The sequence below is a fragment of the Tasmannia lanceolata genome, unplaced genomic scaffold, assembly GCF_043159265.1.
Source record: "Tasmannia lanceolata isolate RefF3 unplaced genomic scaffold, GAP_Taslan_0.1 ptg000007l, whole genome shotgun sequence".
NCBI lineage: Eukaryota > Viridiplantae > Streptophyta > Magnoliopsida > Canellales > Winteraceae > Tasmannia > Tasmannia lanceolata.
The window spans coordinates 28,050,289-28,065,077 of NW_027518684.1; the positions used below are offsets into that span (position 1 = coordinate 28,050,289).

Below are 14,789 nucleotides of genomic sequence, written 5' to 3' on the forward strand. Positions count from 1 at the left end.
TTAGAATGACCTTGATCACCTACAATCAATAGTATAAACATTTTCATGAGTTTCATCATTAGTTTCAGTTCTATGAGGCACTTATGTGCTTCCACTAACACAAGACACCTTTTGGTGTCCAAGTGGAAAAGGTACGGTAACCTGTCTTATGGTTCTTTTTAGTATTTTAGAATCATCATGATCATGGAGTCTTCAAACATTTCTTAATTTATTTTTATCATAAAGTACGTCTTTTTCCGAGTTCATAAAGTACAAAAGCGTCGAAAACGGATAAGAGATGAAGAAGTTATGATTTTTCAAAGTTTCACAACATTTCAGGGTAATTCTGCTGGCACCCCTTCGGAAGTCTGAAGGTTTCTTCGGAAGTCCGAAGGTCTCGAATCTGTTCTACTGGTACCCCTTCGGATGTCCGAAGGTCCCAAACTGCGTTTTTTACGAAAATTCCATATTCGTCCCAGAAACTTCAAGAGGGCATAACTTTCTCGTTTTAACTCCGATTCGCGTGTGGTTGGATCCGTTGGACTCGTATCGACGAGATGAATCCATTAAACCTAATTTCACGCTCCAAATCAATACACATAATTATCAAAAAAGTATCTAAACTTGTACTTTAAACCCTCGAAGGCCAAAACTTCTAAAAAGCCAAGACGATCCGATCCTAGATTCGTTAGGGATTCTGGAACAAAGCGAAACCTAAGGAATCGAAGGTCAATCCTCGAACATATCTTAAACAAAAAAATCAAAACCTTCACTTTTATCTTTTCAAGATCACCTAATCCTTGTTTTAGAGTTTCTAAAAAAACATAACCCAAAGATGAACATAGTTCTTACCTTGTTCTTCGCTTTCTTTCTCACAGATCTTCTTTTAGGGCTGGAAAGATGATTTAGGGTTTCTTAATCTCTCTTAAAGTTATATTTATAGGCTTTTCTACCGAAGCTCTAATTCTAATATAACTTCTAATGATAAAATTACCCTTGATTCACAAGGGGGACAAATTTTAAAGGGAGGGCAAATTCGGGTATTTACATTCTACCCTCACAAAAATTTCGTCCTCGAAATTTACTCACTAAATTAGCTTCTTATTCTAAATAATTCTTAAGCTGAGTTGTAACACACAAGGCGGTATAATTCAATACTTATTTTTCATATTCGCTTCACACACTGGATAATTTCTAAGAAGGGGCCTCTATCATCAGGCCGACACAAGGTTTCCTAGGGAGGATATGTAATTCTAGGCTAGGATTCACACGATACTTACTGAGTTTGCTCAACACACTAATTTAGCTAATTCTGACTCTCAAACGTACAATTTAACCACACACTTATAGGTTTCAAACAAAAATTTTATTTTCCTTTCTATATTCATTACATTACTGAAGGTAGAATTCAAAATGTGAATGGTTCAATGGTACATAACAATGACAAAGATCTCTTACGGTTTATCAAATAAAATTTTAAGCTTGATTTAATACATACGAGATAGATCTTTCTCTAAACATATAACTAGGGATAAAACTTAAATGGTCGCAATACAATAGAATTCAGAGGGTTCTAGCCGAAGCAATAGATCAAATATCAAAGTCCCAATATTCAAAATCTAATAAGATATATGGGATTCGAACATGCATCATAAGTCGGTTATGAGAGTTCACTTAATCACATTATGTTTGGATTCAAAAGGATTTAGGTTATGAACACACACCACTTAGTCAAATTGTAACATATTCATTACATTTAGAGGGATCAAATTTCACTGCTAAGTTCAAATATATTAGACGGTTTCTTTTGATTACAAATATACAAATTGTTCTCTTCTCTTTATATATATATATATATATATATATATATATATATATATATATATATATATATATATATATATATATGAGAAAACGGTTCCTACACATATGTGTAGATAAGTTATCTACACACTAGCTTAAATTACAGTTGGGGCTACATCATTCATTTTTAAGGCCCTCACATAGATAGGGTGTCCACAAAAAATCAGATCCATCAGATCATCCTAACAATTCGAACTGTGGAGGCAAAAAATGGACTAATTTGTGAAGGTTTAAAGACATCCATTTTACCTCCACAAATCGTAGGGATGGGATGATCGTATGGATCTGATTTTTTGTAGACACCCTATCTATGTGAGGGTCTTTAAAATGGATGGCTTGGATCACCCAAACAATGTGGGCCCCCACTGTATTTTAAGCTAGTGTGTAGAGAACTCTGTACACATATGTGTAGGAACCGTTTTCTCTACACACTAGCTTAAAATACAGTGGAGGCCCACATTGTTTGGGTGATCCAAGCCATCCATTTTAAAGGCCCTCACATAGATAGGGTGTCTACAAAAAATCAGATCCATAGGATCATCCTAACCCTACGATTTGTGGAGGTAAAATGGATGTCTTTAAACCTTCACAAATTAGTCAATTTTTTGCCTCCACAGTTCGAATGGTTAGGATGATCCTATGGATCTGATTTTTTGTGGACACCCTATCTATGTGAGGGCCTTAAAAATGAATGGTTTGGATCACCCAAATAATGTGGCCCCCACTGTAGAGAACTCTCTACACAAAGGTTTGGATCACCCAAATAATGTGGCCCCCACTGTAGAGAACTCTCTACACATATGTGTAGGAACCGTTTTTAAAATCTTGGGTCAAAAGACTTTGCTAAACGGGTTCAATACTAAATTCTTTTATATTAAAGTTTTTCCTATCTCAAAATCTTCTACTTACAAACTAAGACGAGACAGTTATCTAAGGGCGACACAAAGGTCTTATTACAATAACTTATACTTTGAAAACACATACAAAAGTACAAATTCTTAGCTCTTCTAATAGTAGATAAAGGTTAAGGTGAAACATAGAGTCAAATTCAAATCACAACAACACACACAATCTATAAAGTTGCTCAATTTTATTTTATTTTCAAAATTTTCGTTTGACAAACAAAGACGAGATAGTCACCTAAGAGGTATAATGATGGGCACACTACGATAACTTACACTAGAGTTCAAATCCAAAACATCTTTTTAGATTTACCAGAGTACTAATTTATCTCCTCAATTACCAATTTGAGGTCAAAACAAAATTTAGGGTAAAATTCAGATTACAATAACACACATAATATCAGATAACATTAATACTAACTGAATTCGGTTTCCCTAATTTCAAGGACAAATTTTCCACAGAATTTATTGGGCTGCGACACTAATAATCTTTGATCTTATTCGATTAAAGAGGTTTCTCGGAAAGGAATCGAAACTTTACCACGTATGGTAGGAAAACGTAAGAAAAGATATATAATTCTTATCGGATCCGTGATGAACAATCAACCATATCTTAGCGAGGATGCACTCAAGATAGGGCATATCGATCAGATTCCCAATCAAAGAGGATTACAAGATGAATGTGATTTGAAGTAATCACAGAGCAAAATCAGACGGTGCATGTCTTAGAACACTTGAACCAATCATATCTTCTCACACTAATACGCTGAATCACAATTCAACTAAGGGCTTCTAGTGCATACAACTCACCACACCGTCTCATACCAGCGTAGTTAACTTATATGCTAAACCAAAATGCCCCTAGTTCAAATGAGTTGACTATATTGTCCTATCCCATAACTAACAAATTCTCATGTCAAACTAAGCACTCCAGATTCATACAAACTCACCATGGCAAAATATTACGTCGCACAAAACCTTTCTCTAAAAGTTCTTCTAACTGTTCTTTCAACTCCATCATTTCCACAGGAGCCACCGGGTACGGGCCTTAGAAATAGGTGCCGTACCTGGTGCCAAATCCACAGTAAACTCCACCTCTCTGTCTAGGGGTAGACCCGGAAGGTCTTCAGGAAAAACATCTACAAATTCATTGACCACAGGGATGTCTTCAACTCTTACATCACTACTCTCAACTCTCACTACTGATGCTAGAAAGGCTTCACAGCCTTGTCTAAGCAAACGACATGCATGGCAGATAGAATCACAGAGGTAGAGCGAGTTCCACTACCTTCAAAACAGAATCTTTCCTCTCCAGAAATTTCAAGGTTCACTATTTTCTTATTGCAGTCCACAAGGGCATGATGGGCTGACAGCCAATCCATGCTCGGAATCACATCAAAATCATAAAGGTCTAAAAGTATTAAGTCTGCCACTAACTCCCTATCACAAATCCTGATAGGACACATCTTGCTGACACTATTAGCTATAAGGTCACATCCTACAGCTCCTCGTCTAGTCATTCTACAATTCCATAAAACACTCAATTAGTCATTTGTCACATGTTTCACAATTCATAAATATCCATACTATATATCAAAATACCCCATGGAGCTATTATCTATCACTTGAGTTTCTTACAATTCTTACCCAATTACAAACTAGCATGCTTCCCAAGCATCCTCAGGTGCATTTGAATTTACAATTGGGGCCTGGTCGCGCGACCGACTTATGTGTTGTCAGGCGTCCCTGGAACACACAAATCTAGCAAGCGCTTCCTAAATTGCTCCTTACCTAATTCCCAAATCTGACAATCAAAATCATTTGTTCAAATATTCTACCTAAAACCTAAAGCCTAGGCTTTGATACCACTTTTTTGTCATGCCCCCAAGCCACACACAGACATTCATATTCACAACACAAGGCTTAAGGGTGTGACAGCGTCGTACACCTACAAAGCAAGCTTCACAAGCATACAAGGCTAGCACAACAATAATCAAAACCATCTGCAATAATCTAATAACTGAACTTAAAAGTCTTACACCAATCCATTGTTAAAATCTCAACTTCTCTCATCTAACCCATAATCCCATAATAATCAAGGTACGGAATCAAATGACACAGTCTCAATAATCCTAACAATACTCACTGTCTAAAGAATGTCAAAGTACTCAAGATAACGAAAATCATAAATCAGAGATCACTTCTGCGCCTCCTCGCCAACTCCACAAGGATCAAACTCTGAAAATATTAATATAACCACAGTCAGCTGAAAAGCTCAGTACATAATAACACACTACAAAAGTGGGATCATTGCATGCTACAAAAGGAAAGGTTCACAATTTATAGGAAAGATACAAGCCACAAGTAAAACGGTTAACACAGTTTAATAAGAATGGGACAAAGTTTCATAAGGGCACGAGTCAATATCACATCGGAAGTCTCAATATTCAAAGGATCAAAAGCCAACGATGAATAAAGTAGGTACGAGCTACACAAGGCATGGCCAATCACAAGAACAATAGCCTAGAACCAAAGTTCATAAAAGATGTCTTATAATGTCACAACGAAGAGAGTTAGAGGTTTTGAGGGTTACAGAAGGGAAATTAATATAGGTACGATAACACCCCGAGATCATCGGCTTAGTCCAAAAAGCAAGTTATTTTCACCCCGACTACCAACGGGTCCACAAAGCAAGTTATTTTTACCCCGACTGCCCACGGGTCCACAAAGCGAGTTATTACTTACACCGACCGCCCACGGTGTCAGAACTAGTTCATGGGTTCATATACCTGTCGATAGGGCCAACGTTTATCCCCCATTGGCGGGATCACAGTTCTTATGTTCATATATAGGCCAAAGCCTGTGCTCCACTGGCGGGGGTCTTTTTCTGAGTTCACATAACCTAAGCCTCTCCATAGGTGTTCAAAGTTCAAAGTGGGTGTTTCAGATTGATTCCAAAGTGGATTCATATAGTAGAGTATGTCTGATAGTTCAAAGATTCATATGGTTAGAAAAGCTGAAAGGGGTTTCACAAATCCAAATTATTCCATCTGAAATATGTACTAGGTAACAGGGTTCAATAGAGTTCATACGACATTCAAAGATAGTAATTCACATGGATTTTTCATAAGGTTTTCAATGTAGATGGTCACACAGTGATCAAAGTTCATAAGTGCGAAGGAATCACAAATGGGTTCACAAAGGTTTCATATATTGGGAAATCATTCAATAAGAGTCTCTTTGCCATAAGATTCAATAGATTTCAAACAATAACGGAATTAGCGTGCAAGACCCAAGTTAAGTCTAATGTTTATCGCTGGCTCAAAAGATTCAGAGAGTTTGGGATTCACAATCAACAATGGCATAGTGTTCGAAAGGTAAATAGCAACACTAAAGTAGTACGAAATTACGTACCTCCAATGACAGATATATTCCCTTTTTAGAATCACCTACAATCAATAGTATAAACATTTTTCATGAGTTTCATCATTAGTTTCAGTCCTATTAGGCACTTATGTCATTCCACTAACACAATACACCTTTTGGTGTCCAAGTGGAAAAGGTACGGTAACCTGTCTTATGGTTCTTTTTAGTATTTTAGAATCATCATGATCATGGAGTCTTCAAACATTTCTGAATTTATTTTTATCATAAAGTACGTCTTTTTCCAAGTCCATGGAGTACAAAAGCGTCGAAAACGGATAAGAGATGAAAAAGTTATGATTTTTCAAAGTTTTACAACATTTCAGGGTAATTCTGCTGTCACCCCTTCGGAAGTCCGAAGATCTCGAATCTGTTCTACTGGTAACCCTTCGGAAGTCCGAAGGTCCCAAATTTCAAATTTGAAATCTCCAGGTTATCATACTAATCAGGAAGAGAAGTAAGAAGCAAAAGGGTCTTGTCTTCTTCCTTCTACTTTTCGTCAACCTTGTGGACTTGATCCACAAGCCCGTTGAACACCGTGATGTGTTCCAGAAGATCTCCACCTTCTTGCATCTTCAACCCGTACAATTACCGCTTCAGATACAATAGCTTGGCCAAGCCTTTTGAAATATAAAGCTTTTTCAATTTCTCCCATAATTTAGGCGCATCTTCTTCTTCCATAACGTTAAACATAACGCTATCTGCCAGACATAGTCGAATCGTGCTGACCGCCTTCGACTCTGTCTTCCCACTCGGCATCCGCTATCTTCTCTGACTTCCCATCCTTTCCGTTCAACACCTTAGCGAAGCCCTGTTGAACTAGGATGTCCTTCACCCTCATCTGCCATAGGGTGAAACTGTCATTTCCGTCAAATCTGTCGATGTTGAACTGAGTAGAACTTGATTTTACCGTCATCTCAGATTACTTCGCACTTCTCGGTGTAGCGCTCCACATCAAACAAGAATCTTCTTAGACAATCTTTCCACTCCCAAAGATCGCTCTAACCGCGATCCAACCACAACACCCATGATCACTCACCCGGCCTTGACGATCACTCCAACCACAGCTTTGATACCACTTGTTGAGAAAATCCGACAGGCAAAACCAATCCGATTGTGCACAAATTAAATGAAAAGTAAAATAAACAACAAGCCACAAGATGAACACCAAGATTTTACGTGGTTTGGCAAAGCCTACTCAACGGGCGAGAAACACGATCTTCTACAATGAGAAAAACAATATACAAAGATTACAATGGATTTAACCCAAAACCCGCAACCCTTTCCTGCTTCTCAACCTAAGACGTTACACAAGAGAAACCCGAGAAAAACCCGAAAGAAGAACCCAAGAGAAACCCTAAGAGGAAAACCCAAGGAAGAAACCCACATCTCTCTCTCTCTCTCTCTCTCTCTCTCTCTCTAGCCACACTAGAGACACTCACATCTTCACTTTTATGCTTAGGTTTTCTAAGAAACCTAAAATCAACACTTGATATTTTGGCATATCAACCAAAAAGGAACAAAACAAGGGAAATAAGATACTTTCCTTTTTTGCCTTGTTGCCTCCCCAGCCAAGCAAATCATGTGGGTGGGAAATAAGGCAACTTTCCCAACACCTTCTAAATGTGGGTTCTAAATCCCTATGCATGTTATTTTTCTTAATAAAATTGACGGTCGTTTCAAAATGTTTGTCATTGCGTTTTTTGTAATTAATCATGAATGAAAATGAGGGAAGTAAAAATCTAGAAAATCAGCATACTCTAAACATAATATTATATTAAAATCAATTCCTAGCACATTGTATGATTATGTCCCTAAGTCTTGCTTATAGTAGTCAAATTGATTAAAAAATAATAATCACGAAAAAAATTTGAAAGTACAGAAAGGTGATGCGTCGAATGTGCAAACAGTCTCTAAGTTGTTCAACAAGCTACTTGGTTCAAACCCTGACATGAGCTTCTAGATAACCACTCTCATGATCAGCCTGCATCATGAGTACATCGAACATCAGGCCTTGGAGCCCAATGCAAAGTCCACCGGGTACGAGGCATGATGATGCCACGCACCAATCCGCCAAGCACTGGGGCTTAGTCATCCAAGAGGCAAGATGCCCCATTGACTGATCTGCAAGGTGTACACCTCGCGAGGGCAACCGAAGTCGCCCCGGCACGAACTCATGGAAGACCTAGAGATTGGCCTGCCCACAAGACGTACCACGGTGCAGAAGGCAAACAGTATAGTTAGCCCCTTGCACCGGTCCATACGCGCAATGCATGTGGGAACCCAACCCAACATGCACAGTTTTTGGCCCCCATCATCGACCAAAGAAACTGGAGAATCCCTATGGATAGCTCACAGTCCACACCCAAAGCTCCCTTAGGAAACGCCCATTAGTTATAGTATAATTTTCTGCTGTGTGCGTCACATGCACAAGCAAGTTCTCTTGCAACCCATATGCAAACCGCCAAGGTTCCGACCCACACCTGCTGAGCCTAACGGGGGAGGAGTCAGCAAGTCACGGGGTCAACTCCTCCTATAGAGTTTGGCCAACCAACCCTCTCAACCAGGAGTGGCAACCAGGTGCTATACATGACGACTTCTCAAGACGCAACGAGACGAGGTACGTTTGGATTTTAATACCGGTTGTGTCCTGAACTGTTTCCCCATGACACTCCCCCACCTAATAATGTCGAGGCCCTCGTCAACACTGAACGCTCTGTGAAGCTCAGTTCCACAATAGCAATGACTTCTCAATCTTGAAAAAAGATGCCACTGGTACTTCGACAATCAGTCCATTCTGACTTCTGCTACATACCATACTGCATCAAGTTCTGCCAACCAGTGCTTTATAGCTCTGAGTTATCTTCAACAACGATGGTTTTCTCAGACTCCATCAAACTAGGCGAAGGTTTTTTTACTGTGCCTACAAACGCTGCGAAGGTTTTGCGTCGATACCTACAAACATTGAGAGAGTGCCATCATTGCTGGCACGACGCTTGCCACTGGTTGGCCAAGCACGAACGAGCTCCAGAAAGTAGCTTATGTTCCTGGGTGAGGGACCGTCATAGGCCCCGCCTCCTGGTGAGGCAAAACATCCCCTGGTAGGATCGATCAGCACAATGCACCCGCTACTTCTCTAGGTGCAAGATCATACAGGGAACCAACTACATCCCCAACTGCGACGCTTTGTCTTGCTTACTTTAGTCCAACGCCATAGCACTTGATTTGAGCAATCAACCCTTATGCCACCAATGGTCTCCTTGTGTACCCGTGGCTAGCACTCACACTGCTAACCACCCAAATCTTCAATCATTCAGATTGAGCTGTCCTTTTAGTTTCAACAAACACATAAATTTCAAAACAGCAAGAAACACATAAACATACCATGTCGTCCCATACCAACACAGTCTACTCATATGCCATCTAAGCTCACAACACTGTCTCATATCAGCACAGCAAACCCATTGTCGATCTAAGCAGCCTTGGTGTCCGTTCCAAGGTCTTTCGGAGAGGAGCATCTCGCATGCTCCATAATGATTGTGAACTGCCATCCAAGTACTTCAGTCATTGACCAGCTCTTCACCCTGAGCATGTCTGCTAGTTCGTCAAGGTCATGAACACACCTTCACCCTGCTGGCCCCAATATGGACACCCTTCTCATGGGTGCTACCTTGACCTTGGTTCGTCGGTGCTTCCTCTTCACCCTGAGAGCATACTGTTAGTTCGTCAACCTGGTTATGCCATCACACTGAGCAAGCAAATTCACTTCGGTAAGCGCTTTGGTGCCGACACGTTCAGCACCTCATCTGATAGGGGAAGGCTTATGCCAGCGAGCCAACCCCTTGTCATAGAGAGCCCTTAAGGCCAAATGCAAACACATCGATGTTTAGCCAACACTGCAACGGAGCATTCACAACTCTCCAACTGGCACTTTCGATCTCACACATCGGTGGGTCACTGAAAGATGCCAACCCATTTACTGACGGTTGCTGCTCTCAAACTGTATCAAGCTTCGAGCAAATCCATTTAGCAATGCTTGAACAAACACTGATGGTACGAATCTTTCCAGGCCATCGCGCCTCTGTTGCGCGACTCAAGTAGAATAGGGGAGAGTTCAAACTTCCAAGCTGCCATACTTTGCCACTTTGTTCACTAAGTTTACAAAGTAACCCATGCCACCAACACGGCTCAATGACGTCCCACACGGAACACTGAGAAAGCTTTGCATCACTTTTCAGAAAGGAGCATACCCATGAAATTTCAGCTCTTCTTCAGCTGATTGATGGACTTTCAAAGTGTTAGATTCAAAGACATCCACGACTTAGCATACCAAGATGCAACCACTTAGTTAACATTCAAGCTCTTTCCAACTCTGCCACAACTGAAAGTGTTTCCCGTTCTTTTGTGCATAGCAACATGCACCAAAGATGCACTAACCATAGCCACAAACACTGCAACTTGCTGCAATTATGCCAGCACAGACACCAACTGTATCATAGCTCTTTGACAAGCTCTTGCACTCACAACATGCTCTGATCTGTCACTTGATACCATCTGATACCAGCTCTCAAAGCACACTCTGAATTCATAGCTTGAACATTTTGCTCTGATACCAACTGCCACGGGCCTAATATTTGAGCAGCGGAATAACCCGTGCGGCGCCCCAACATGAATGAATGCTAGGGCAAGCCTTCAATCGTGCAAGGCTCTGAAGGCCCTACACGCCAACACCCATTGATGCTTAGAATGTGCACACAGTCTCTAAGTTGTTCAACAAGCTATTTGGCTCAGATCTTGACATGTGCTTCTAGATAACCACTCTCATGATCAGCCTGCATCATGAGTAGATCGAACATCAGGCCTTGGAGCCCAATGTAAAGTCCACCGGGTACAAGGCATGACGACGCCACCCACCAATCCGCCAAGCGCTAGGGCTTGGTCATCCAAGACTCAAGATGCCCCATGGACTGATCCGCAAGGTGTACACCTCGCGAGGGCAACCGAAGTCGCCCCGGCACAAACTCATGGAAGACCTAGCGATTAGCCTGCCCACAAGACGTCCCGCGGTGCAGGAGGCAAACAGTATAGTTAGCCCCTTGCACCGGTCCGTACGTGCAATGCATGTGGGAACCCAACCCAACATACACTGTCTTTGGCCCCCATCCTCGACCAAAGAAACAGGAGAATCCCCGTGGATAGTTCACAGTCCGCACCCAAAGCTCCCTTAGGGCACGCCCATGAGTTGTAGTATGATTTCCTGCTGTGTGCGTCAAATGCACAAGTAAGTCCTCTTGCAACCCATATGCAAACCGCCAAGGTTCCGGCCCACACCTGCTAGTCCTAACGGGGGAGGAGTCAGCAAGTCACGGGGTCAACTCCTCTTATAGAGTTTGGCCAACCAACTCTCTCAACCAGGAGTGGCAACCAAAGGTGCTATAAATGACGACTTCTCAAGATGCAACGAGATGAGGTACGTTTGGATTTTAATACCGGTTGTACCCTGAACTGTTTCCCCGTGACACTAGCCTTGAATCTTTAACCGACCCATCAGCCCTTTGCTCGATTATGAACACCTACTTGCATCACTAGCACTTTTATCATAGGTAAGTCAACCATCTCCCCAAAAGTTAGTTTTAAACAATGCCTTCATCTCTACCAGCATTGCATTCTTCCATTTGGGTTGAGATACGATACGGCCTTTGCAACAGTACAAGGAACAGATAGCAGAACGAAAAGTGCAACATGGAGATAACGAATGATAGAAAATGAATTTGGCAATAGAATGGGAGGTTGAGGATGCTTTCCTTTGTGAAAGAAAATAGGAAGATAAAAGACCAATTAACTATTCAATACGAGCAAAGAATGAAATAGGATCCATAGCGATCATCAGCAGAAACAAAAGGAGAATCAAGGGAAACAATTGGTATACATGAATATGATTTCAGAGGTTCTGACAGATGTATCAACTACGACCACTCCCTCCTTATGTCTCCTCGAGTACAGCCATAATTCCTTAGGCCCGGCATATACAATAGCATCAACTACAATTGGAACTAGAACTAGAATACGAATAGGAATTGGAACTTGAACATAAGAATGAGATTGAAAGGAGAGCCTCTCTTTCCCATTGATATTCTCCCTTGAAGATAGGTGTGTGAGTACTAGATATAGAGAGACCCAAAAAAATTGACACACATAGACACAAAAAACATCCTCAATACCAGATCAAGACACTTGACCCTTTTGGGAGGAAGAATATCTCGGAAAGGCGCCTTTAACAAATTTTCAATCCAATTTATCACTGTTACTTAAGAAACAAAATATGGGTAAAGCACAAACTCTCACAGACACTAGGTCGGAGGAGGGGTCACAAAAAGGGGATGAACTGGACCAAAAACTGATTGGATGATTTAAATATTCTCCGGATGGCATGGGTCACAAAAAGGGGTGATCTGGACAAAAGAAAAACGGATAGGAAGATTTAAACATTCTCTGGTTGGCAAACGATAGACGTGATATGCGGTTGTCTAGACCGCATCTCCCCAATACTTATTCGAGACATGCATTATCAGCATGAGGCCATGAGCAAAATCCAGTAGGTAATGATTCTTCCTCTCACAGACACCACTATGCTGGGAATATACGGACACATACTCTAAGGTAATCTCATTATTTTAAGGTACCGACAAAGGTATTTGTCAAAGTATTCTAGAACATTATCAAATATAAAAATCTTTATGCTCCACTCACACTGATTTGAAACCATCTTTTTGGAACATTTAAACAACATGTGGAACTTCATATCTTGTACCATGTATGTGTGGGTATTCATCGACAAAGGAAATGAAATATCGATATCCACCCATTATCATAATTAGGGATGGCATCCACACAACAGTATGAAACAATATTAAAAGGAAATATACTCATTCTATTACTTGGATAAAAATAAGTTTTGTAGTGTTTTGAAAGTTGGCACACTTCACATTTCAAACTCAAAGGATAAATAGACTCAAAAAACTCTAGAAACAATATTTTCAAAGGCATAAATGAAAGATGACCAAGTCGGACATGCTATAATTATTAAGATACCATGCATCATATGTCATTGATAGGACAATCACTTATGGGTGGCATTTTTATAATTATGCACATGTGTATTTTATAGACAATTGGGTTTTCACTTCGAAATCTCATGAACACCTTTTGTCTTCTCCCTTCTCCTTCCTCTCTTCTCTCCACACTTCTTACTTTGTTTTATAAGATTGAATCACAATTTGGTATCAAAGCAACAAGATCAAGAGGACTTACAATTGTTTTTTTTTAAAGTGTGAGCGATGAGGTAGTCATACGGTCGTACGGCTGATGTTGGTAGTTGTACAACCACACCTTTGGGCTGATAAAACCTACACTCTGTATCACATATATTTAATTTGATTTGAGAATTTTTTGGTGATTGGTTCGAGTTATATTGCCGAGAACATATCGAAGTTTCTCCAAAATTTTGAGAAAAATCATTTTCAAGCCAAGGGTTTAGCAAGTTTCTTCAAGAAGATAATCGGGGAAGAGAATTAAAGTTTTCAGCAAAGAATCCTCCTCTGATATTGTCGCTTTCATCTCATGTGATTATGAGATATATTGAGGTAAATTCATAGATTTCTCTCAAAAATTGCCACCTCATTTTCTTCGGGAAAAAAAAAAGGATTTTGTTATGTTTTTGCCCAGGGACGAAGTGATGGTCTAGAAATAATATTTCACTATAGGGGTCATTAGAAAGTAATCTGGGTCTTAAAGATAGAAGATTTCAACTATTGATGATTCTGAAGCCACTTTCAAGGTGTCTGAGACTAGTTAATGTTCCCATGTGGGGAAAGTATGGTGGTCCTATTCATGTTCAGATTACTATGGTGAAGCTTGATGTTTGAAACTGACTTGAATGGCCCTAATCTACTAAGATGTAGATTGGTGGCGAAGCCCATGTACTTGATTGGTCAGGTGTAACAATTGAAGGAAGATGATGGATGACCCACTTTATGAAAATTGGGAATGTTAGAACTTGATGGTGATGTCGTGACTAACTAGTTCTATGCAGGCCATATATCAGTATAAGACATGTTCTTAGAGAGTACAAAGAAAATTGCCTGCATAGCTGTCTTTCGACATTTCTCACTCATGACCATGGTATAATTATACACATCAAGATACGGAAGTGTCCCTCCCCAAAATCTTCATCTAGGTAATCTCATAATTGGTATACAGCCATGCCAAAAAATCAATTCTCTTCCACCTGTTTCTAATAATTCTCTACATATTTCTTCGTATCCCATTCCAACATCTGATAGTGATCTAACTCCACTCATAGATTCTCAAGCACGGAATGATACGTGGATAGACTTTTGTCCCCCTGTCGAAGAATGTCAACCTTCTATCTCAACTAAAACATGGGGAATAGTCTTCCTCTGGTAGTAAGATCGTGTTGCTTGCAGATTTTTAGTCTGTGTTGGGAGGGGGGTTATATTTTAGCCCTACCATTATATGGATTTTTGGTGAGATTAATTTTAGCCCCTCAATATATTGACTTTTAGCATATGTGGGGCAAAATTTTACCAACATAGAGATTTT

The 14,789-nt window shown here is 40.2% G+C and overlaps 1 protein-coding gene across 1 annotated transcript in view; it reads right to left on the minus strand.

Annotated features, from left to right (window-relative positions):
* Positions 1-4,951: 4,951 nt before the first annotated feature.
* The window catches only part of LOC143881201 (mRNA export factor GLE1-like), a 34,307-nt gene continuing 24,469 nt past the window's right edge, over positions 4,952-14,789 (minus strand). The window contains exon 6 of the mRNA XM_077384186.1: positions 4,952-4,982. The gene's annotated coding sequence lies outside the window, so the exon portion shown is untranslated. The remainder of the gene's footprint in view (positions 4,983-14,789) is intronic.